The sequence below is a fragment of the Lissotriton vulgaris genome, unplaced genomic scaffold (genome assembly GCF_964263255.1).
Source record: "Lissotriton vulgaris unplaced genomic scaffold, aLisVul1.2 SCAFFOLD_1342, whole genome shotgun sequence".
NCBI classification, from domain to species: domain Eukaryota; kingdom Metazoa; phylum Chordata; class Amphibia; order Caudata; family Salamandridae; genus Lissotriton; species Lissotriton vulgaris.
In genome coordinates, this window is record NW_028248619.1 from 30,186 (window position 1) to 54,917 (window position 24,732).

The following is a 24,732-nucleotide window of genomic DNA, read 5'->3' on the forward strand; positions in this document are numbered from 1 at the left end:
GTAGCCCCAAAGGCCAGCTTTCCTAGATACGTGTTCCCTGTTGAGATGTCTGTCTGCCTCCATTTGATTCTCCTTACAAGTTTTGCTGTTTCTTCTCCTGTAGAGGAAACCACAGTAATGGATTTGGCCGCAGCAGGAGCTGCTAATTCTAGGGTGAGAGTCAAAGGGTTGTGGTCATTTTCCAGCCTATTGGAAATCTCAACATTAATGAGGTGATTCGCTAAAGACTCTGACAGGAAGATGTCATCAATAGTTGAGACTCCTTTAAAGGTTGGAGGAAACTGGGGGACTTGAGCCTCGCATAACTGTTGGGTCGAGGTCAATTTGTATATTGTCAGGAGGTCTTTAATTTTTTCCCATTCGTTGGATAATAGGGTACAGTTGCTTGAGCTCCCCCGGCCCCTAATTTTAAAAGCCCCCACCAAGAAGATTTTGTGTGTAGTATACTCGATTAGGAGTCGCAAAGGTCTTCAAATGCAGGCGATTTCAGTGTTTTTGGCACATTATGATAGCAATTTATCAGCAACAAAGGTGTGTTTTTTATGAAGAATTGTTGTTCTTGTGGTTATTGCTGCTTGCAAGGCTGGTGAGTTAGGCTTGAGTGGAACAACCTCAATTTTACAAGTATTTTTGATGTAAATAGAGTCCCCCAAAGAGATTGGAGTGCGTTGCAGGCTTGAACATTTCATAGGATCCATGTGTGACTGAAGGGGTTATTTCCCAAGTCTCTTGAAGGAAAAGGATGTATGTCACTTTTATCCAGGAAAGCCAACACTGGCTTACTTGCCCTGGTTGTCTTGAGGCCTGCCACGTTCCAGGATGTTACTGTGAAGTTAAACGCTGTCTTTGTCGTTTGAGATTGATGTTGGCACAAAGAGAGTCCGGTGGTAGGCCGGCAAACCCCAGTCTTCTTGTTTGTTACTTCTTCTGGTACAACTTACCCTTTTATTTTTATTTTTGAGCCTATAATTCTTTGAAGGAGTTTGCAGTTTGTGACGCACTTGGTAGCCAGGCGTGAGATGCGCCCCACTCACCCTTCAAAACACTCCTTTTTGTTCTTGGTTGTTCAGGTTGTAGGACAGAAGATAATTTTTACAGCTGCTAGCAGTTAATAAGGTGAAAACTATTCTAATCAATCTTGTGTTATGCAAACAACTATAACACTGGTATATAATACCAAAGAGAAATCACTAACACCTTACAATGGCATACATATTATGAATGCATGTGTTAATTCAAAACGCAAAAATACAAAAGCGCCAGAGTAACCAAAATCATTTGTAATACATTTATTTATAAGCTCAAATGAGACCTATACCTATTCCCCCGCACAACATTCTGATAGTGTATTTGTTGCATGTGTGAATCAACAGAATAATTTTGTAAATAGATGTTCTCTTGGAGGACAGGTCTTCTGATACTGGTCTTCTTACCAGTGATTATTTAAATTGTTTTTTCCCCTATAACCTATGATCTTCACCTTCTAAACCCCACACCATTTTTTCCTTACTCTCCGCTTTTGCTCCTTTCAGGCAACATATGACCATTGCATAAAAATGTGTATTTTGAGCTTATAAATAAATGTATTACAAATGATTTTGGTTACTCTGGCGCTATTGTATCTGACTTAAGAAGTGGCTCAAATATGGGAAAGAACTTCATGGGTTCAAGGCTGGGCCCCAGAGATATTGGCTTCTCTTTAGGTCAGAGATCTCCTTTTTAAGCTACGCTGTTTCTTAAACTGCTTTTTCAGTTTCTTTTTCATCCTTCGTGAAAGAGTGGTATTTATTAAGGAGGAGGACGGTAGTGCTGAATTTGCTGGTACTTGAGCAGCTTCGTCTTCATTGATCAGGCTCAAGAGAGACTTATCGTCAGAGATGTGAAGGGAATGGGTGGGCGGTGTAGTGAGAGAATGACCTACCTTACTATATCATGGAGGGCCGGTATTATCTTGGCTGATGAAGTACAAATACACTTGTCAGATGTTTTGACTGGGGCTGTTCAAAATTGAGTCATTTGTATTTGTCCCAGGACAGCGAGCATTGTTCTTGGCACAAGGGCTTAGTTTATCGACCATGGGGGAGCATTGACAAGATTCTTTCGCCACCAAGCATATGATTGTTTTCCAGGGAGCTTATTCTAAGCACCAAGTCAACTAAACTCGGCGCTATGGATTGAATTAAGACTACCTGCAAATCCATCTTTTGAGATCGCCATAAAGGCGCCTTGGCAATCGTGTCCTGCGTGATGCCGATGGTAGCCAATATAGCTTGAGGGGCCAACATGTGGAGACACGTGAGTCTGTATGGGACTAGGGACCCTGCATGGGTGTTCTCTCATACATATAGGTTTGAGCCAGTGATTCTTCAATTTGGGCTTCAATTGTAGAGAGAAATTGATAGGTTACCCAGTTCCTGGTCCATTATACTTTCCCTCTTGTTCTTCTTTGGCGGAGGGAGGGGAATTTGAGTAGGTTGTCACACTAGTGCACTTTTTGCGGACTCCTGTTCCTGTGGTTATAGCTCAGTCATAGAGATGGTAACCCTTGCATGCACCTGCGCGACCACCGTCCGAATACATGGTGGTTTGCTGTGCGGGCCTTCGCCTTCCAAGGTGCCTTTGAAAGCGGCACTGATGAAAGGATAATCACACGGCAATGCTGGTTTCTCAGGGGCAGTTCCCTGTGTAGTCATCTCCTTCTAACCGAAATGGGAATAAGGTTGAGGTGAGGCTCAATGCACTGATCCTCCCAACTTAGCCCAGGGCAAGAGTACGATCTACAGGACTTTAGCCCAGATACAGGTAGTCCCTTTTGGTCTTCGCTATATGAGTTCGTACAAAGGTTATCTGAAGACCATAGACCCAGTAAAGCAGGACAGTGTGGTGCCTGGAGAAGGATTTTATAAAAGAATTCTCTAATCGACCCTTGAGACGCAATTAGAGCTGGTGTTTTGTCTCTGGAATTACCTCTTTGGCGGTTCTCCTTCCGTCTCTGGGTGCCCAACATATTCAGAGGAGAAACAGAGAGGGCCACCTGCTGGGGAGCAGTAGTAGATGTGAGTGGGACGTTTAAGAGGACATTGATTTTTTTTCGAGACAAGAATTTTGGGAATTTTTGCTTTAGGTCCTTAATTTCTGTGGCTTATGTGAATTGGGCATGTCCGCTTTTTCTCATTGACCTCGGGGTGCCTTTGGGTGCTATGATTTCCTACCCTCAGATGTTTAATTGCCCGGGGGCAATTTTGTAGTACCTTCACACTTGCTCAGATCGCTATTTCAAGTGGCTTTGTGTCCCTTCCTTAGCGCCGCCTCACCCCTTGTGTAGTGGTATCCAGTGAATTACGGGGGTCCACAAGCGTGCTGATAGTTACACGCTGTTGTGCACCATTGTTCGTGTGGAACACTCTCTCCTGATGATTCCCCCAGGTAGCCCCTGTATCCCACGGTGCTTTGGAGGGAACACCAGTAACAGTCTAACATGGGTGCATGCTGAAGTGTGGAATGGCATGTGTGGACACAATTTCACCTTGCACTGGGCAGGGACTGCACAGTGGTGGAAGGGCTCACCCAGGCCGCAAGCCCACTTGCACCTAGTCTGGCCTCATCCGCGAACCCAGGGCTCTACCAAGGGCAGAGGGGCCTTGTCCCACAGCACCACCCCTGCAATGCCTACCTCTGCCACGTCCCCACGCTTCCTGGGCCCCTAATATGCATAGGGCGCACTTCCCCTGTTTGCACCCGGGGCACTTTAAAACAGGTGCACCAGGTGCAAAAAATGCAAAGTGTGCCCTATTACATGAAATATGCTGCCATGGGGCAACGCATTCAGGTGAAAAATAGAGCGACTGCTTTGAAACCTCTCCGTGTTTCACTGTGCAGGGGGCATCCAGCCTGCACTTTTAAGGGGGAATTAGATATTCCCTTGCAAGCGGGTGCAGCGAGTGACTGTACCTGCCTGCAAGGGGATGTCTGGTGGCTCCATTGGACCCCCTTTCTCCCCCTCAGCCAGAGGGTGCAATCATGGGGGCACTGACAGTGCGCCTTCTTTTAGTTGACGCACTGTTGGTGCGCCTCCAGAAAGCTTTTTTGCCTCTGCGCCCGGATCTATATTACGGCACCGGCGCAGAGGCAAAGGGATTACCTCATTTGCATGGGGCCACGTCCCCATGCAAATAAGAGAACGCCCTCTGATGATCGCGCTGGCACTTTGTGTGCCAGCGCCATTGGTATTACAGAAGGGGTCGCACAAACGTCTGCGGCCCCTTCTGTAATACGAAAGTGCCCCAGGGACTCGCACAGTGTGCGTAAATGCCCATTGCAACCCCCGAGCACTTCCATAATATGGCCCCAGATGTTACCTGCAAGCGCTTTCAGTCTGTTAGTTCATTGTCCCTTTTGACTTCTTTGTCTCCTTTTTCTCGCAGGGAGAGTTGAGGTAAGACGTTTGGAGTTCTCTGTGTTTCGGGCTCAATTGAAGACGCGTGACTCAGTGTTGTGCCCTAGCTTCCCGCCAACTGCCGCCGCCAGTCTCCAAGCCGCCAGCGCCCACCATCAACAAGCCGCTGTGTTAGATTTTGGCAGCGGTAAATGATAAGCAGTACGCGGCAAGCAGGAAGTTGGCAGTTCCTGTGGTTCGCAACTGCCTCGTCGCTCTTGGTAGCGCCACCTCCCACATCCATGTCACATCGCAACAATTTGCCAAAATTGTAAGTACGTGACATCTGCTCTACACCATATACCACACCATCGTTCAAGAGTGGGTGAGAGGTAAGGAACTTTAAATTATACCTATAACTTTAGAATTTCTAATGTTTGTGTAGTTTATTTGTATTCTATACAAATAAGGACGGTTTCCTATCTTTGATTGAATGCACATAGATATACATATTGAGTGTGTTTGTTCAATTAATGGCTAGAGGTCCTCATAAAAGCACGAGAATGTCTCAAGTTTAAAGCACAACCTGATTATGTTTTTGCAACACATTACAAGCTGCCGATCTAGTTATGTTGACATCTCCAATTCTTTCATCCGCAACTGAGATAAGTCTTCTATTGAGTCCGAGCAAGAATATGAGCACCGTACCAAAGCAAGTGATGTGATGTCGCTCCTGTGTACTACTGAATAAAGTGATCCCTGCCATATATAATAAGGGTATTTGACGTCACCTAGAAATTCTGTCACCTCATAAAGACGTCCCTCTGTTACTTGAAATGTCCTTTTTATGCTCTTTTGTGTGTTTGAAATTACCTTTTATAATTAAAGTGAGAAAGGTAACGTCGTGAGCGGCTCCACTGTGGAGAAATGTCTAACCTGTGTGCTGGTTTGATAGTTGCAAATGGTGTGTGAGTCAATAAAGCCCAAATTAATGTGTCCGTTTTTCTGTATTGTTATCTGTGTATTTGCATTATACAAGATTTGCTACACTGTTTAGTAACATTTTTGTGACCCTTTGATGTTATTTTTCTTCCTCTTGATAGTGGATTAGTGATTCTTGTTATTTATGTGGAAAGGGTTCGCAACAATATCCCCTGCAGGGCTTTGTCCTAGTTCGCGTCTGTTCCTGCTCAACTAGAAGTTTGTTAATTATGGTGTGTGCAACATTGTGTGGCTGCTGCGAGTTAATTAGAGGGTATTGTCAGCCTGACAGCGTACTACTCGGAAGCCCACAAACTCTTCTTCGGAGTGCCTCAAGGTTTATCACTTAACCCTACCCACTTCAACACATACATAATCCTTCTGTCCGACGACATCAACAGCCTCTCCTAACTCGACGACACGCAACTCATAGTCTCCCTCTCTGACAAGACCCTCAATACAAGAAACTATTTAACCAACTACATGACCGAAGTTGCTAACTGGATGAAAGCCAATTGTTTCAAGCTCAACACCCACAAGACAGAAGTAGTGCTCTTCGGCAAGACCACCTCACTATGGGACTCCAACTGGTGACTGGGCTGCCTCGGACCCACACTCCTCACCCATGCCAGGAACCTCTTAATAGTCCTCAACAGCAAACTGGACAAGATCACTCAATTCAATGCTATCACTGCATCCTGTTTCCACACCCTGAGGGAGATCTTCAAATGGTTCTTAGGCAACACCGGAAAAACCGTCACTCATGCCTCAGTCGCTTGCAAGTTGGACTGTGGAAATTCCCTCTCTGCCGGGGCCACCAAGGAACTCACCAGAAGACTAGAAATCATCCAGAACTCGACAGCCGGACTCATCCTAAACCTCTGAAACAGAACTCCCATCACACCACACCTCAGGGAGCTCCCCTGGCACCCAATGCGCTGATTTCAAATTCCTCTCAAACAATGTCAAGGCACCACACAACTTTAAGCCCCACCTACCTGTATAGTCGCATCTCCTTCCACCAACCACACAGACACGTCCACTCTCAGGACACCTACTCTCTCACATCCTATGAATACACAAACTCCGATCAGGACGATGGGTATTCTCTTACATTGCTCCTAAAGCATGGAACGACCTCCCACTCCACGGAAGAGCTGTATATTCTCTTCTTGAATTCCTCAAGAAGCTGAAGACTGGCTTTTTAGTTAACCAACCTACCATAGGCAGGGCTATGCACATACACACCGGCTCAGTGCTAGAATACCTTTGTGGGTGATAGTGCGCTTTACAAATACACATAACACACATATTGTGCGAGTTTGTGTTTGAATTTACTGTCTGTTTGTTGGGAAGAAAAATGTTGGCACATGGTAATTGACTTGCACCTCTCCCCTGAGTACACCAACTTTACTTACATCCACATCCATATTGCTGATTTTTGTTGTCATAGGCAACACTAATCATGTATGTGCACCATGACATAGGCCTGTCTCAAAGAATGCGGTCTAGTTGGACCAGGAGGGGCACCCAAAGCGCTACTCTCATAGTGATGACAGACTACTGCCTTTACAAGGAATTAAGAAGCACGAGTACGGTGGTGGCATGTACCGTGTAGTGATCATTAAGAGTGAACAGGTCTCTTTTACCTGTGTCACTGAAGTGAGACCTACTGGCTCACTCACTTAAAGTTCTACTGCCATGTGCTTCATTCATGCTTAGCCTACTTCGGTTTGATGTATAGTGCTGCAAAGTGCATGTGTGGTATACATGTGCTGGGTGTATGTGTGCCTGGTATCGGTACAAAACAAAAAGGATGTATTGCAGTGTATCTGTGCTGTGTACATGTTCTGGCTTAATGTGTGTCTGTGATTGGTACATTACATAGCTGACTCTGGATTACATTTTGGGAGACCTAGGGCTGCATGGTGAGACATGAAGAGGTAGAGGGATCCCCCAAGACTGATTGTTGTATTGCTGCATTCCTGTAAGCTAGGTGGGATGCTGCAGAAGGGAGAGCCAGGCTCCCCAATACACTTAAATGGCTGATATTTGATTCAGAGAGCGGTCACAAGGATGGGGCCTAGCCACATCTCAGGAAGGAGAGGGATCTGATAAAAGGGCCATCTGAGGAAGGAGATGGATCTGATAAAAGAGCCATAAAGAAGCGGGCATGAGTTCCTTTGCTAACCCTTTGATACACATATTGATGTGACTGACATCCTGATGTGAACTCTAGTCACTCCCTTGGAATGTTCTGTGGGGCTGTTAGCTTAGGAGTTGCTTCTGCTGTGACAGACTGCTTTTTGTAGGAAAAAAGGGCAGAGGAGTGGGCACTTCAAACTGCATTAGACTCCCAACATAATCTTCAAAGACTCTAAACAACCTTTGGGGTCTGGAAGTGGACTATGAGAAGGGGCGCTTGAGACCCCAGAAATTATGAACTGCCAAGCAGCCCTTCGTGCTGTGCGAGGAAGAAAAGCTCTGCGAGACCTCTGCCTGTGACCAGGACTTGGGGCCAAGGCCTGGTAGTCTCCCACCAGCTTATCCAAGACCACCTGAACTGGAATGTGGAGCACCAGTGCCTGCCTACCTTGCAAACCCAGTGTGCCCTGTGAGGAAGAGGAGAGTGTTGTGTTGGAGGGAGCAAGGTCCAGTGGGGAATCCTGTTGAGAAGACTCCTTTAGCAAGGTGTGAGGAGACGGCTGCGGCACTGATCGGGTTGTTGACCATGTGCAGAGAAAAGACGGCGACCCTCGTATGCCAGAGGAGCACCACCATGAAGTGAATTGTGATAGTCACTGTTCTGAACGGGTTATCGCCTGTGCAGTGAGGCACCAACAACCCTGTACACCATGAGGAGCCACAGTGAAGAGATTGATGTGCTGAGAATGCCTTGTGCGGTGGTGAGCCGACTACCCCGTGTGCCAGGAGGGGCTGCCGTGAAGGAATGGTGTGGGTCGATTGGATCAGAGCCCATTTACTGTGGAGAGACAGTAACCCTGAATGCTAAGGGGGTCACCAGGACCAAGCAAGTAGTGTGACCTGGTCAGGATTGTCACCGGAGGAGAAAGGCACCTGTGTGGACCCTTGCAGATCTGCACTGTGACAGTGGATCAGCGTCAGGATTTTCATACTACTTCTCCCCATGCACTGTGGGACAGGACAATGAACTTACCGACCCTGTAGGTGCCACAAAGAGCCTCCGGTTGTTGCTGTTGCATGACCGTGTGAGGAACTTGAGGACCCACTAGCACAGGGTGCAGGGAACTCATCTGAAACAGCCCCTGATGCTCCAGCGCCTGTGAAAGGGGTGCACTCAGGAATTCCATTCACTTCGATCCTGCAAGTGCGGGTAAGGTTGACTTCGGGTCAGTCGGCCCAGGAAGAACTTGCTTGCTAGATAGCTCTTCGGCGCTGGAACAATTTTCATTCTAAGACATAGTCGGACTGGAATGCTTGAGACTCAGACTACTAGTGGGGCTTACACTGGATGTTGCTGTAGCGGACGGGGAATAAACACTATCACTAGAACGGGGAGGGAGTTGAGCATGGGTAACTGCCTAAGAATCTGTAGAGCTTGACCTCAGGGGGACTGTGAAAGTTGTTTCTGAATGTCGTATTCCCCTTTGTGTTGATAGCGGTTAAATAAAATACTTATTTTTTTCAATTCAATTTATAAGCTTTATTCGACATTTTGTCATAAAAGCATTCACCTAGCCCTATACAATAAATACTACTGATAAAAATTCCTCTAAAAATACATATTAAACATTAGATGTCGAATAATACATAATAAAAGGTCATAAAATTACAACACATTATTACTATTTAAAAAACACATTTCATAGATTAAAAAACATACTGCTAGTCGCAAGAAAAGACAATTTATGGATATGCATAATTTCATTATAATACAGTAGCCAATAATGATCGGGTACGAATTAACCACGACCATGCCAGATATTTTGCTACACCAACCACATAAAATGTTGTACAGTCTGATTCAAGTATCCTGAGGGCTTCGGATTGGCTTCGGGTTCCCAACTTTAAGCACACCGGTTTTAACCACTTGCGTCTGGGGGCCAAATACAGAGGACAACAAAACAGAAAATGGGAGATGTGTTCAATTTCCTCTTTACAATGGTGACAATGTTCATTCCATGTCTGGGACCAATGCTTCTTAAATGCATTTAAAGGTAATGTACCAATACGAAATTGAAAATAAAGTTTTCTATCATACGGTTTTTCAATTAGGTCCCAAAAACGTTCGTATGATGGATACATTTTTAAGTTTAAAAAACGAGATGTTAGCTTTGCACTTGTACTGTCACTAAACATTGCAAGGTATATCATCTCCCAGTAAAGATCTTTTAGCTTATCCTTAGAGGGGAAGCAAGTTGGATCATTGTTGTCCCATAGGTGGTCCAATTTCAATTCTGTAAGTAAACCCCGCAGCTCCCTTAACCATGGGATGGAATGGAAATGATCGAATTTGATGACATCCATCAATGCTGCTGCGTAGTGGCCTAACTCTGGGGTCACCATAATTCGCCTCCAGTACAGGAGGGGCCGAAGCCTCGCTATATCCACAACTGATTTTCTGCCCAGGTCAAGTTTTAGCGGAATTATTGGGGTACTTTGGGGGACCATTGCGACCCCTCTTAGAAACCTATTTTCCGCTCGGCCCAGATCGCTCAAGTTTGAGAAACCCCACAATTCAGAACCATATAAACAAGCCCCCAGGACTTTCATAGAATAAATTTCCATGACACAGTTCAGAGGCTTAGTCAGAGAGGTACGGTGTTTTAGCGAGATGGCACCTGCTAACTGTCTAAATTTTAGAAGGGTTGTAGTTGTGTGATGTTTCCAGCTCATGTTTTCTTGCAGGGTGATGCCTAGGTATGAAAATGAGTCAACTCTTTCTAGTGGTGTTCCTTTGTATTTTATTACACCCTTAAAAGAGGACTGCTGATTAAGGCACATAAATTTCGTTTTGGTAGTATTTAGTTCTAGGCCCTTTTCATCACAGTATACACCAAAGGCATCAACTACTTTTTGTAACCCACTAGGGGTGCGGGAAAGTAATAATGTATCGTCCGCAAACATGAGAACTGGTACACGAGAACCGGCTATTACAGGGGCGTCACTAGCAATCTTCTCTAGATGTGCAACAATACCATTTATATAAATGGAAAAGAGAGTTGGCGCTAGGACACACCCTTGCCTCACCCCACGTTCAACTGGAAAGGAATCAGTTACCTCTCCTTGTTTTCCCCATCGTATCTTTGCGAAATTGTTTTCATGTAGGCGAACAAGGAGTGTGAGCAATTCCTGTGTTATGCCTGCATCCGCCAAGGTCTGCCAAAGTTTTTCCCTGGGGACTAAGTCGAAAGCAGCTTTTAAATCTACAAAAACTGCATACAATGTCCCCTTCTTCAAGGAGACATTTCTCCAATAAATTGTTAGAAAATGGAGGACTTGGTCGACGCTGCTAGTTAGGGGCCTAAACCCAGCTTGGTACGGTGACAAGATGTTATTTGCGTCGATCCATTGCTGCAGTTTATTTTGGACTAGTCGACCCATTATCTTTTGGGCTGTGTCGATCAAACTAATGGGTCTGTAGTTTTTAGCCAGGGAACGGTCACCTTTTTTATATATGGGAATTATTTCTGCTCCCTTCCATGAGGCAGGCACTTTCCCTCCCATAGCCACTGCATTGGCCAACATTGTAAAGTAGGTGCACCATGACTTCCGGTCAGATAGAAAAATATCAGCCGGAATACCATCCATACCTGGTGCTTTCCCCCCCCCGCTACACAGTCTAATACAACACTCACATCCCTCTCAACAAATAGTGGTGCTTTATAGTAGACTTGCGGAGGAAGACTAACATTATTAAACATAGGATTACGGGCATACTGTGGTTGAAAGTATTCTATCCAACTGTTCTTTGCGACATTATTAACAGGCTGGGGTGCTATGCCACCCTTTGCCCATTTTACTGAAGCCCAGAAGCGCTTTGAGTCCTTGGAGGCACAAATCTCCTTAAGTTCTTGCCAACAATCCTCGTCCCAACGCTTCTTAGCCAATTTTTGAACCTGCCTATACTGGTTTCTCGCCAGCCTTACTGCTTCAGGCCTTCCTAGTCTTAATTCCTTCCCAAGGTTATCTCGAGCTGCCCTGCAGTTCTTATCATACCACCCCCTGGTTTCTTGTGCTTTCTTCGTTTTACTTGTGGAGATTTTTTTACGGAAAAAACTTTGGATTGTCGTAAAAAGTATCTCATGGGCAACCATCATATAGTCGGTAAAATTAGTCTGTCCAAAATGGGACTTAATCTTAGCGACTTCACCCACCACTACTTTCTTTAGAGTCTCTATTGTAGCGAGATCTTCTAGGAGCATACTCCACTTCAAGTAACGGGAGTTATTAGAACTTACTAGATCCTGTGTGACCATACGCTCCTCTCTAGGATAAACAAATAAGTCATGGTAGGTATGTAGTGTCAGGCACAATGGATTGTGGTCACTCTCAATCTTGACCTTCACTTCCATATCTTCCAATTTATCCCAGAGCCTTACATCCAGGAGTATATAATCTATCCTGCTGGCCGATCTACCATTATCAAAGGTATTTTTCCCCATAGAATCTGACACTGTCCGACCATTCGCTGCTCTAAGTCCTCTTGAAAGACAAAAGCTTTTCAGTTGTATAGCTACCGTGCTCCAATTCTTAATTACAGGGATATCTAGTTGGGGTATACCCCACTTGGTATCCTCATCTTCAGACAGGACTTTATCCTCCTCACCCAAGGGTTCGAAGGTAGAATTAAAATCCCCGCCTATTATTATGTAAGTGGGGTCTGGTAGCTGTTCAATATTGTTCTCGAGGCACGAAAGGGTCTCTGATGATTTACCCCTGGCTACTCCCCTTGAATACAAGTTAAACAGGGCTAGTTGATGACCATTTTGCCAGGTAATATCAAGTGCCAAAATATCGTTAGAGGGTATAGACCTTTGCTTAACCGAACAATTCAAGGTTTGGCGTACCCAAATTAACAGGCCCCCCGAGGGACGTCCCACTCTATTGCTTATTGCCGGGACAAAGAAATTTAGATACCCTTGCCTGAAAATTGGTATAGGCGACCAAGTTTCTTGGAACATAATGATATCATACTGGTTAATAAAATCAACCCAATCGGGAATATTTAACTTATTAGCAATACCAGCTATGTTCCATGAAATGATTGATAATTTCGGTTTAGCCTGCTGGGAGTACGTCTGTACAATATCAGGAATAATTAATGTTTCTGCAGGATCTACTCCTAGTATTGTATTTTTATTCAATCTCGATGACAACTCAACTTCCTCCAATGATTTTTCCTGTACCACCTGGGCTCTGTTTCGTTCTTCCAAGCAGGGAGTACAAAATTCATCTAGGGGAGGTATAGATTCGTCTAACATAGAAATCTTAACATGACCTTGGCCCAACCACTTATTCAGGGTAACAGGAGAGACACATGCGAGTCAATCACACTCATTTAAATCCGTTAACACAGAATATTGATTATCCAAGTTTAGCCCCCACTCACATGCTGGGTTAGTTCTAGCCCTTCTATTTCCCACTACTGTCCATTTAGTTCTTAATATACTCGGCTTTGCTACTAGACCTCTTCTACTATAGAAGAAATCCAGTGTCAGTGGAACTATTTCAGCTGTCCTACGTTGTGGAGGGAGAATGTTCCGTAGGACATCGGGCAGAACATCGGGGCCCTTAAAGTTCAGGACCACACAATCCCCTTGGAATTTCTTTGGCTTAGTACCTATCCACCTAACTCTTCTTGCTGTAAGCAGATCGTCTGATAGTTTTTCCTTTCCCCAGGGGGATATATGCATGTTACTACTCAACCACTGGAGAGCCTTATTTCTTAGGGAATCAGGAGACTCGATCTGACCAGTTTTCAGCAAGGGTGTGTTTGCTAGTACTAAGATAAGGGGCGAGGCTTCAACAATTAATTCAACTGGGGCAGCTTCTGGGTTTAAGGTCTCAGGAATGCTGTTGCCCGCTAATTGGGCTGTCTCAGAAACTAGGGTTATATCAGAGGTGTTATCATTCCTAAGGCTAGCTTGTTGGACCTGATCTGAGGAGGCTTGTAGGCCAGTATTCATGGTCACCCCTAGTGATTTTCCCACAGTCTCCATTTGGTCAATTTTTGAGGCAACTAGATTTGGTATTTCACCCACCCCCTCGTTGGTTTTCCTTAACAGGGACTCTAGCTTGTTGACCTTGGTAACTAATTGGTCAACCTTTGATATGAGGGGTTTCATTAAACCTAGTAGTTTAGACTCTAGTGTACCCATGAGCTTAATTAAAAGGGTGTCCTCCCCTTCTTCATTTTCATACTCTTCCTCCCTTATCCCATCCTCTTTCTTTCTCTTTGCTCGTCTTGGGGGGGTTACGGGTTTGTTTTTAGAAGAGCGTAAGCCACCTCTTCTAGGTGGCGCCTTAGTGATCCCTTTTTTTGCTCTTGGAGCGGGGACCGGTGTTGGGGGGGTATTGATTTCTATAGCTGGCTCCTCAATTGTTACAGATTTATCTTGGTCTTCTAAGTTGATCAGATCTGTAAAGGGGTCAAGTTGGTGGTCCGTAGAGGTCATTGAACCATTAATTTCTAAGTGCTCAATTGGGTCTTCACTAGGGTCAGTGACAATAAGATCATCAGTCACAGGCTGAGACACCCCTGATTGATTAATTTGGGCACAAGGTGGCGAATCCCCCATACCTAGGGAGGACCTCCGATTATTATTAATTTTTGTCACTACCTGAACTAAGTAATTATGCATGGTATTAGCCGGAGTGACAGGCGTTTTTTGTTTGGACATAATGAACAAACAGTGGTTAACAACAAGGACCTTGCAGTAAATAACAAACTATAGACCTGATACACAATAGATGTAGAAGTGTATTACCTTGCCACTATTCAATTTAGAGGATGGAAGCAAGAGGGGTGGCCCAGTCCAGTCTCTCACTGTCTAGAACGGGCTAAAACGGGCCCGCCCTTGGCCCGGGCTTCGCCCGGCGTCCCGCGTTGCGGGTGGACCCGACTTTTAAGGCGCCTCCTGGCGCTGGATGGTGACGCGCACAGCGTGCGCTGAAGCAGGTCCCCCTGGGGCACCGAGTCCGCTCTGCTCCCACTGATGTCTCCTGGAGCGGCGGTAACTCGGCGTGGAGCGCGTTTCCCTCCTGTCAGTTGCGGAAATGGCGTGGAGTCACCAGGTAGGTCAGGGTGAGGCAGGAACACGGAATAGACGGGTGGACCCGACTTTTAAGGCGCCTCCTGGCGCTGGATGGTGACGCGCACAGCGTGCGCTGAAGCAGGTCCCCCTGGGGCACCGAGTCCGCTCTGCTCCCACTGATGTCTCCTGGAGCGGCGGTAACTCGGCGTGGAGCGCGTTTCCCTCCTGTCAGTTGCGGAAATGGCGTGGAGTCACCAGGTAGGTCAGGGTGAGGCAGGAACACGGAATAGACGGGTGGACCCGACTTTTAAGGCGCCTCCTGGCGCTGGATGGTGACGCGCACAGCGTGCGCTGAAGCAGGTCCCCCTGGGGCACCGAGTCCGCTCTGCTCCCACTGATGTCTCCTGGAGCGGCGGTAACTCGGCGTGGAGCGCGTTTCCCTCCTGTCAGTTGCGGAAATGGCGTGGAGTCACCAGGTAGGTCAGGGTGAGGCAGGAACACGGAATAGACGGGTGGACCCGACTTTTAAGGCGCCTCCTGGCGCTGGATGGTGACGCGCACAGCGTGCGCTGAAGCAGGTCCCCCTGGGGCACCGAGTCCGCTCTGCTCCCACTGATGTCTCCTGGAGCGGCGGTAACTCGGCGTGGAGCGCGTTTCCCTCCTGTCAGTTGCGGAAATGGCGTGGAGTCACCAGGTAGGTCAGGGTGAGTATTTGGCTAGACAATAATTTATTGCTGCTACTGCGTGTATTTTGAGTTGTGAACCTGTGCTCACCCCGTGTTACCTCGCCCACCCCTGTCCCACGAGGGAGCCTTGGACTGCTCAAGCCACACTATTACTGAGAGTCGAGTGCCGAGTTCGCCCAGTTGCTCAGAATCCACAGTGGGTCGAGCCCTGGGACATTAGGAGTAAACTGCCTCAACCCCCTCGGTTGGGCCCAATAACACATGCTTGCCCTGTGTGTCCCCAACAAACAGGGTTCCGACAATGTTGATTTTTGGCTGAGGGTCCGGGGAGTAACCACAGATCATATGTTGGGCGGAGCACTGACCAACAGCAGGGGCGGAAATATCTAAGTGTATGATAACAGTTTTATAACAGCATAGTCGTAGGGTGCCCGCTTTACTTAGTTACCAAATGCATTTATTTATTTAATTTATAAGTTTTAAGTAGCGCAAATCTCTTCCTTGAGAGCTTTACTTTGAAGTATACATATGTGTCATCATGTGTATACCTGCAGAGCTGTATGTGCAATGCACTCATTCACAGGGTGTGATAGTCCTGATTGTTGAGGGACATTGATACTGGTCTCAACAGAGACGCGGTGATAAAATGGGATTCTTTCCGTTAAGGCACTGAACTTTTACCTGCCACAGTGACAGGCTACTTCACTAGGTCTGCTCCTCACTCTGGATAGGATATGACGTTTTTGTCAAGGGTAGGCTCCAGTTTCCCAGAGTTCCAGGAATAATGTAACTGCCGCATAAGTGTGTGTGCGTGCTCCAGCGCTCGAGGTTATTTGTGTTTTAGGTTACATATTTGAAACAGCATGAACCCAACTCCATTAAGCAGCAAGGTACGCTGCAGACAATATTCTTTGTCAGCGGGAGCATTTCAAAGTTGATGTGCTTTACTTAGAACGTCATTGTGTGCATTAGGTCTCATTGAAATAACATTGTACGAGTATGAGGGGGCGAAGGATACTGATATGATATTATAAAATGTAAAACAGCTAATGTGTGTGGAGAAGTGTGGCTCATTGGTTAGAGGAGGCATACCCTGAAGCAGAGGTCAGACCCGGGACCAGGGTCCAATTCCCGACGCGGCAGGGTCTTGAGCCCAATTGTCCACGGACTCGATAATTCTCGCTTCGGTGCCCACTCTAATCACGGGTTCATACTCTGCAACTCTGGGCATTAAGCTTGCTTAATCTCCACAATGGCCCCCCTGCGGCGGGATGCCTGGCTTTCACCTTGGGGATGCCCAGTACGGGTTATCTCACAGGGAAAAGCCAGGACGGGTTCCTAATGCAAGCGCAGAGAGGCCCTAGGGTAAGTTGAGCGCTATATAAGAACACACATACGTATAAGAACACACATACATACTTCATCAAACTAGCCTCAATAGATTTCATTTATATGTCTTGGCTGTAAGAGCCCTTCTTCTTGTTTTTGTCTTCATCCCATAGCATACTATACCTTGTCCTAATTTTTTGCAGTTATTCCACTACATCTCAATTGCTTCAGTCCTTGGTTGAACTGCTCAGCTATTCTAGTCCCAATGCATTTTGGGCATTGTAGTTATAAATGTGGTTACACATTTGCTCACACTTTGCTTCGGTGTAGCTCTTTAAGTTCTAGGTGTTTTATTCATGTGATAACAGTCTTTACATTTTTCTTCAAATCAACTTCTGAGGTGTATTTTTCTCTCTTTTTGGAAATCGTGGGAGGAGTGTAGCCAGTGTAGGTAGAAGGCAGTTACCGTTTCACAGCGCAGTGCCTAGTACCATGCATTGTTGCTGTGCCAGGGACCTGTTTGTTTACATCTGTTCTGCAGAGGGACTGAACTTGTTTTCCTGCTGCGAGAGCTCTCTCTCAAATGGCCCTCTATCCTGGTACTTTGTACACCGCTGTCCCAGTACTGAGACTTTCTAAGGGCTCTGCCAATGTACTTCTATCCCAATTTCCCTAAGAGCTCTCACAAACATTTGTATCAAGTTATTCTGCAAGCATCAGACATGTAGTAATGAAAAATCCAAGCTGTCATAATGCACCTGTGTCCAGGACACAGTAAGTACACAACGCTGTACCACTCACAATACTCTTCTAGTTTGCATTGAATCATGCCCTGGTAATCCTTTCACAGAGCTCCCATGAAGCCTCATCCATTCACAGAGCTCCGATAAAGCCTCATCCATTCACAGAGCTCCCATAATGCCTAATCCTTTCACAGAGCTCCCATAATGCCTAATCCAATCACAGAGCTCCCATAATGCCTCATCCATTCACAGAGCTCCCATAATGCCTAATCCTTTCACAGAGCTCCCATAATGCCTAATCCATTCACAGAGCTCCCATGAAGCCTAATCCATTCACAGAGCTCCCATGAAGCCTAATCCATTCACAGATCTCCCATGAAGCCTAATCCATTCACAGAGCTCCCATAATGCCTAATCCATTCACAGAGCTCCCATAATGCCTAATCCTTCCACAGAGCTCCCATGAAGCCTAATCCATTCACAGAGCTCCCATGAAGCCTAATCCATTCACAGAGCTCCCATAATCTCTAATCCATTCACAGAGTTCCCATAATGCCTAATCCATTCACAGAGCTCCCATAATGCCTAATCCATTCACAGAGCTCCCATGAAGCCTAATCCATTCACAGAGCTCCCATAAAGCCTAATCCTTTCACAGATCTCCCATAAAGCCTAATCCGTTAAGAGAGCTCCCATGAAGCCTAATCCATTCACAGAGCTCCCCTAGTTCCTTATCCATTCACAGATCTCCCATAATGCTTAATCCATTCACAGAGCTCACATAATGCCTACTCCTTTCACAGAGCTCCCATAATGCCTAATCCATTCACAGAGCTACCATAATGCATAATCCATTCACAGAGCTCCCATAATGCCTAATCCATTCACAGAGCTCCCATAAAGCCCAATCCTTTCACAGAGCTCCCATAAAGCCTAATCCATTCACAGAGCTCCCATGAAGCCTAATCCATTCACAGAGCTCCCATAAAGCCTAATCCATCCATAAAGCTCCCATAAAGCCTAATCCTTTCACAGTGCTCCCATAAAGCCTAATCCATTCACAGAGCTCCCACGAAGCCTAACCCATTCACAGTGCTCCCATGAAGCATAATCCATTCACAGACCTCCCATGAAGTGTAATCCATTCAGAGAGCTCCCACAAAGCCTAATCCATTCACAGAGCTCCCCTAGTTCCTAATACATTCACAGAGCTCCCATAATGCTTAATCAATTCACAGAGCTCACATAATGCTTAATCCTTTCACAGAGCTCCCACAATGCCTAATCCATTCACAGAGCTCCCATAATGCCTAATCCATTCACAGAGCTCCCATAATGCATAATCCATTCACAGAGCTCCAATAATGCCTAATCCATTCACAGAGCTCCCATAATGCCTAATCCAATCACAGAGCTCCCATAATGCCTCATCCATTCACAGAGCTCCCATAATGCCTAATCCTTTCACAGAGCTCCCATAAAGCCCAATCCAGTCACAGAGCTCCCATGAAGCCTAATCCATTCACAGAGCTCCCATAAAGCCTAATCCATCCACAGAGCTCCCCTGGTTTCTAATCCATTCACAGAGCTCCCATAATGCTTAATCCATTCACAGAGCTCACATAATGCCTAGTCCATTCACAGAGCTCCCATAATGCCTAATCCTTTCACAGAGCTCCCTTGAAGCCTAATCCATTCACAGAGCTCCCATGAAGCCTAATCCATTCACAGAGCTCCCATGAAGCCTAATCCATTCACAGAGCTCCCATAATGCCTAATCCATTCACAGAGCTCCCATAATGCCTAATCCTTTCACAGAGCTCCCATGAAGCCTAATCCATTCACAGAGCTCCCATGAAGCCTAATCCATTCACAGAGCTCCCATGAAGCCTAATCCATTCACAGAGCTCCCATAATGCCTAATCCTTTCACAGAGCTCCCATAATGCCTAATCCATTCACAGAGCTCCCATAATGCGTAATCCATTCACAGAGCTCACATAATGCCTAATCCATTCACAGAGCTCCCATAATTCCTAATCCATTCACAGAGCTCCCCTGGTTTCTAATCCATTCACAGAGCTCCCATAATGCTTAATCCATTCACAGAGCTCACATAATGCCTAATCCATTCACAGAGCTCCCATAATTCCTAATCCATCCACAGAGCTCCCCTGGTTTCTAATCCATTCACAGAGCTCCCATAATGCTTAATCCATTCACAGAGCTCACATAATGCCTAGTCCATTCACAGAGCTCCCATAATGCCTAATCCTTTCACAGAGCTCCCTTGAAGCCTAATCCATTCACAGAGCTCCCATGAAGCCTAATCCATTCACAGAGCTCCCATGAAGCCTAATCCATTCACAGAGCTCCCATAATGCCTAATCCATTCACAGAGCTCCCATAATGCCTAATCCTTTCACAGAGCTCCCATGAAGCCTAATCCATTCACAGAGCTCCCATGAAGCCTAATCCATTCACAGAGCTCCCATGAAGCCTAATCCATTCACAGAGCTCCCATAATGCCTAATCCTTTCACAGAGCTCCCATAATGCCTAATCCATTCACAGAGCTCCCATAATGCCTAATCCATTCACAGAGCTCCCATGAAGCCTAATCCATTCACAGAGCTCCCATGAAGCCTAATCCATTCACAGAGCTCCCATGAAGCCTACTCCATTCACAGAGCTCCCATAATGTCTCATCCATTCACAGAGCTCCCATAATTCCTAATCCATTCACAGAGCTCCCATAATTCCTAATCCATTCACAGAGTTCCCATAATGCCTCTCTAACTTGACACAAGTGTTGAGAAACCACTAGACCCCTTGCAATGAACCCCAGTTCTGATTTTGATCATCCATAGCACTTCAAGTTCTAAGGCATTTAAACGTTTATGTCAAAGCAACTCTGTCCTGATCCTCAGTATGTTTTTGTTTCTTATATAGGATTTTCAATGCTGAGATTTCTCTAGAGCACCTGCAATTGGCCTCTATACTACTTTTTATTGTGCTCTAGTGTTCCCGTACTGAGGAACCTGCAAAAGACTTGCAACACAACTCTGTGATGGCTTGCATCATCCACTGCACGACCGTCCTAACCTGTACCGACATGCCATCACTGAGACCTGCATAGAGCTCTCACAATTCACATCCACACCTACGTGCCATCCGTAATATTATCCAAGTACTTCCACTTCAGTAAGCCCTCACAAAGCAGCTCTGTTCTGTCTTCCGGTGTATACTGGTGTCTGAGAACTGGCATAATTACACCACTTTTAAAGGTGAATTGCCTCAATACATTTTAGTATGGTATTGCAGCCAGACCCTCTGTAAGAAATGTTGCTACTGGTTGAAAGGGGTGAAGCCCCACTCAGTAGAAACCATAATCTTTGTCAGGGTGAAGTCACAAGCAAACCCTAAATTAACATGTGCTCAACCCTGGGTAGCGAGGCACAGACCTGTCAGTCCTAACTCTGAGGTGATGTGTAGAGTATTTATGCAACACTTCAAACAGTAACACAGTGAAAACACACCACAAAAGAATCCCACACCAACTTAGAAACTAGAGTAATGTTTCATAAAAATTCAATTAGTAGAACCAGAGATATGCAGGTTTGAAAATGTCAGTGAAAATATCTCCTAAAAGCACAAAGCCCCAACTGTGGATATCTGGTCGCACTGGACCGGGACAAAGTCACAAGTTCTGGCCGACCGCAATGGAGTGCAGGTCAGCTACCAGGACCCAGCTTGGCCTGCTGAACAAAGAACCTTAAATCCTGGGTTGTCAAGTGTTGTGAGGTTCAGCGCTGAGGATGCGTTCTGCATGTGAGATGATGCATCGGTTCCGAGGTGATGCGAAGCTGCAATGCGAGGTCCTGCGTCATCATTGAGGATCCCGTTGAAGAGGGCTTGCGATGCGAAGTTGGGATTCGAGGATGTGAGCCAATGAATCGGTTCTGTGGAGCTGTGAGGCTGCACTGCCAGACTGCCATTGTTGAGACTCCGACAACTGTCGTTTTTGAGGCTGCCATTAACAGGAGATGTGGGCGCCTGCATTAGAAAATGGTGCACACAGATGGCATTTCCGATGGGGCTGTGGGGTCGATGTGCAGTCCTTTGCTTCAGGAGAATCCTTGCAGCAGAGGCGATGCGGCTTCTCCAAGGGTGATGCACCGGTTCTGCTGGAGATATGGAAGAGATGTCAGGTCTGCTGGGTCCACAGAGGCTGGCAGAGCACCTTAGGTCCACTTCCAAGAGTCCAGGACTGGGGCAGCACCGCTTGGCAGGGTAGACTCACAGACGGTAGAGGCCAGGTGATGGGGTCAAGGTTGTTGGACCCTTCTATCCCTGAGGCTCAAGTCAGGAGGCCAGCTAGCTAGCCCTTGGAGTCACTTTAGGGTCCTGGGTTCAACAGATGCAGGTATAGTCCTTCTCACCCAGGCAAGAGGGCAGCAGGTCAGCACAGCAGGGCAATAGTTCCTTCAGAGCACCAGTCCAGCAGAATGGCAATCATTTCCGAAGCACAAATGTAAATGTAAATGTACAGGAATTTATATAGCGCAAATCACCGAGCGGTTTCTAACTGCTTGCTTAGGGAACCCGTCCTGGTATTCCCCTGTGAGATAACCCCGGCAGGGTATCCGCAAGGTGAAAGTCAGGCATCCCGCCGCACAACAGTCCTTCTTCCTAGCAGAGTCTCCTCAGGTCCAGATGTCTACTGAAGAGGTAGTGTCTGAGGTCCACTATTTATACCTGGTGCCCTTCTTCTGGAAGGTGGGAGAGAAGCCCCCAGGCATCCTGCTCACCCTGTCCTGGCTCCAGACTAACTACAGGTGGTATGCAGCCCTTTCTGTGGAGGCAGGGCACAGCCTTTTCAAGTGTAAGTTGGGCTGTGCCCAGCTCAGCCCTCCTATCCTGCCAGTAATGGCCCACCCAGGCACACCTAAGCTCCCCATAGAGTGTGGCTGTCAATGAGGAATACACACAGCCCAACTGTCAGCTACACCTAGTCAGGTGACCCAGAGACAGGCTACATGCACTAAATGGCTTAGGCAAGGAAATGCCAACGTTCTAAAAGTGGCATTTTCAAAATTTTAATTTCAAATCCGACTTCACCATGAGAGGATTTTTCATTACAATTCCAAAGACACCAAACATGAACTTGTTACCTCTTGCTATTTGGAAATTACAGTTAAATAAACGTAGTAAGGTGTGTGACCCTGAAAGAATCAAATGCCCTCACGCACCTGGATAGGTGTCATGCTTCATCATTGGTGGTTTGCTCCTCGTTGGGCCAGCACTGCAATGCCCGACTGGCACCCTTAATGGGGGCTCTTTGCGTTAGATCTATTGTTTCAGTGCAACCAGAAAGTAGCTTAACAGTGCTCAAGTGGAAATGGCAAGGTACGCTAGACAAGAACGCAACAAGGAATGGACTGTTTTTTGTTTTTTTAAGCACTCACAATATTTTCTGTATTCAGTTTCCTTAAAGGCAGATCAGGGGGCGTCCATTTTCTTTTCAGAAGTAAGCAGCAGTAGGCGCTGTGAGAAACCAACCTTAAGTGGTAAGAATACATCATTCTGGCGTGATGCTTAGGTGCAGCGCTACTCAAAAGTGTTCTCAACAACACCTATTGTTATGAAGGTAACCCTTAACTGGCAGCCAGTGGAGAGCCTCAAGAAATGGCAGGATGTGGCCAGTCTTTTTAAAAATCTGATATAAGCTGAGCAGCAGCTGAGTTTTGTGCTCTTTAAAATATGTTGACCACTTAGGTGGGAGGTCCAAGTTGAGGCCTTTCGAACAGTCTATAAGATAGAGTATCCCTCAGAGTATGAGAGTGATTTTTAGTCAGTTTGATGTGGAGCGAATGTTAGTCATTTTATATGTACTTGTTGGAAGAGGGACAAGTCATTGTCAAAGATCGATCTGGTATTTAGATGTTTCTCACCAAGAGGGACTCAGGAAAATATGAGGTTAGTCAAACAGTAGAACATAAAAGTGCCTGAATCCTAAAACCATGTCCTCTGTTTTTTGCTTCATTGAGGCAAAGTCATTATTGGTTCATCCTTTGCTGTATGTGTGAGAGGCAGTCATGAAACTGTTTGTAATTACCCAATTCCTTGGGATCCTAAAGAGTCTCGGTCTGTCAGTTGCACGCTTGTGATAACCTGCCAGAAATTCTGCTAAAGGAGCCTTATTTGAGAAGAGCAGAGGTGAGGAAGATTCTTGCGGCATACCATGGATCACTTTTCCAGTTGCTATAGTTACTCAGATGAACATGCTAGACATGATAACTGACTTTTGGTGCTCTTCTTCTGATCCCTTATAACTTGAAACCATTCCAGCAGGTTAAGTATTTTGATTTGATTAATTTTTATTGATTTAGACCTCGACGGAGATCGACAATATAACATGAAGAACTACATAGTCATTGTTATTTGCATAAATTATACGCCAATAAAACAGGGCAATTAATATATTCCTTTTAAAATATAGATAATAGTTTTCTTTTAAATGTATACATATTATAACAAACAAGTGCATTCGGTGGAGATTTCATTAAGGCAATCGGATTGTTACAGTGGAGAGGTTATACCTAAAGCATGTGGGTTTTAAAAAACGATTCCTAGCCTCTGCCAGAACCTTGTTGGAACAGTAGTAAAGGACATGGGTTGAAACCTGGAGTCATCTATAACATTTATCACATATTTCTGCCCTATCACCTGCGTCGCAACAATTCTTTGTATAAGCATTTAAGGGTGATCTCCCTAGGTGCAGCATAGTTATACATCGTTTGACACTATGTTCAAGGTTAAAACTCAGACATTTTTGATGCGTCTTAAACCCAATAGTGGAAACAAACGACTTCTAGTGAGATAGTTGTAAACAGGGTGTCATATCGAGATCTAAGATTAATCGTAGAGTCATATGTTCTAAAAATAGCTTCAGGTGAGCCAGAGACTAGGATTGTTGGATAATTTCGGTGCACTGGAAGTACTCCAGGGCTATTTTAAGATTTTTGTTAAAAGTATATTGGTTTGTTCCCCCCTTGAAGGTTTCATGATTTAAGGCCCTTCAAGAGCCTTCTTCCGCATGTAGGAGGTTATATGCCCAGCTGATTACATTGGACAGAGCTCTTGAATAGGCACTAGTAATAAGTTGTTGATTTGTTGAAGTATTGACACTGCCAAGAGTGCAGGAGAGTCATTCCTTGCTGTCTGTAGAGATCAGAAATTTATTTTGGTTTCAAAGTATTTTATTAATTTTTTATAAACAGATACATTAGCATTTGTGTTACGAGGTTAGCCAGACGTTGATTGTGATTACAGGTACTTTGAAATATATGTTTAGCGAATCCCCTCTACATTGAGTTGC

General features: G+C 45.6%; 1 protein-coding gene across 2 annotated transcripts in view; it reads left to right on the plus strand.

Annotated features, from left to right (window-relative positions):
- The first annotated feature begins 4,419 nt into the window (after nucleotides 1-4,419).
- TMEM150C (transmembrane protein 150C) overlaps nucleotides 4,420-24,732 on the plus strand; it is a 268,665-nt gene continuing 248,352 nt past the window's right edge. For both annotated transcript variants that reach the window (XM_086950025.1, XM_086950026.1), the window contains exon 1: nucleotides 4,420-4,767. The gene's annotated coding sequence lies outside the window, so the exon portion shown is untranslated. The remainder of the gene's footprint in view (nucleotides 4,768-24,732) is intronic.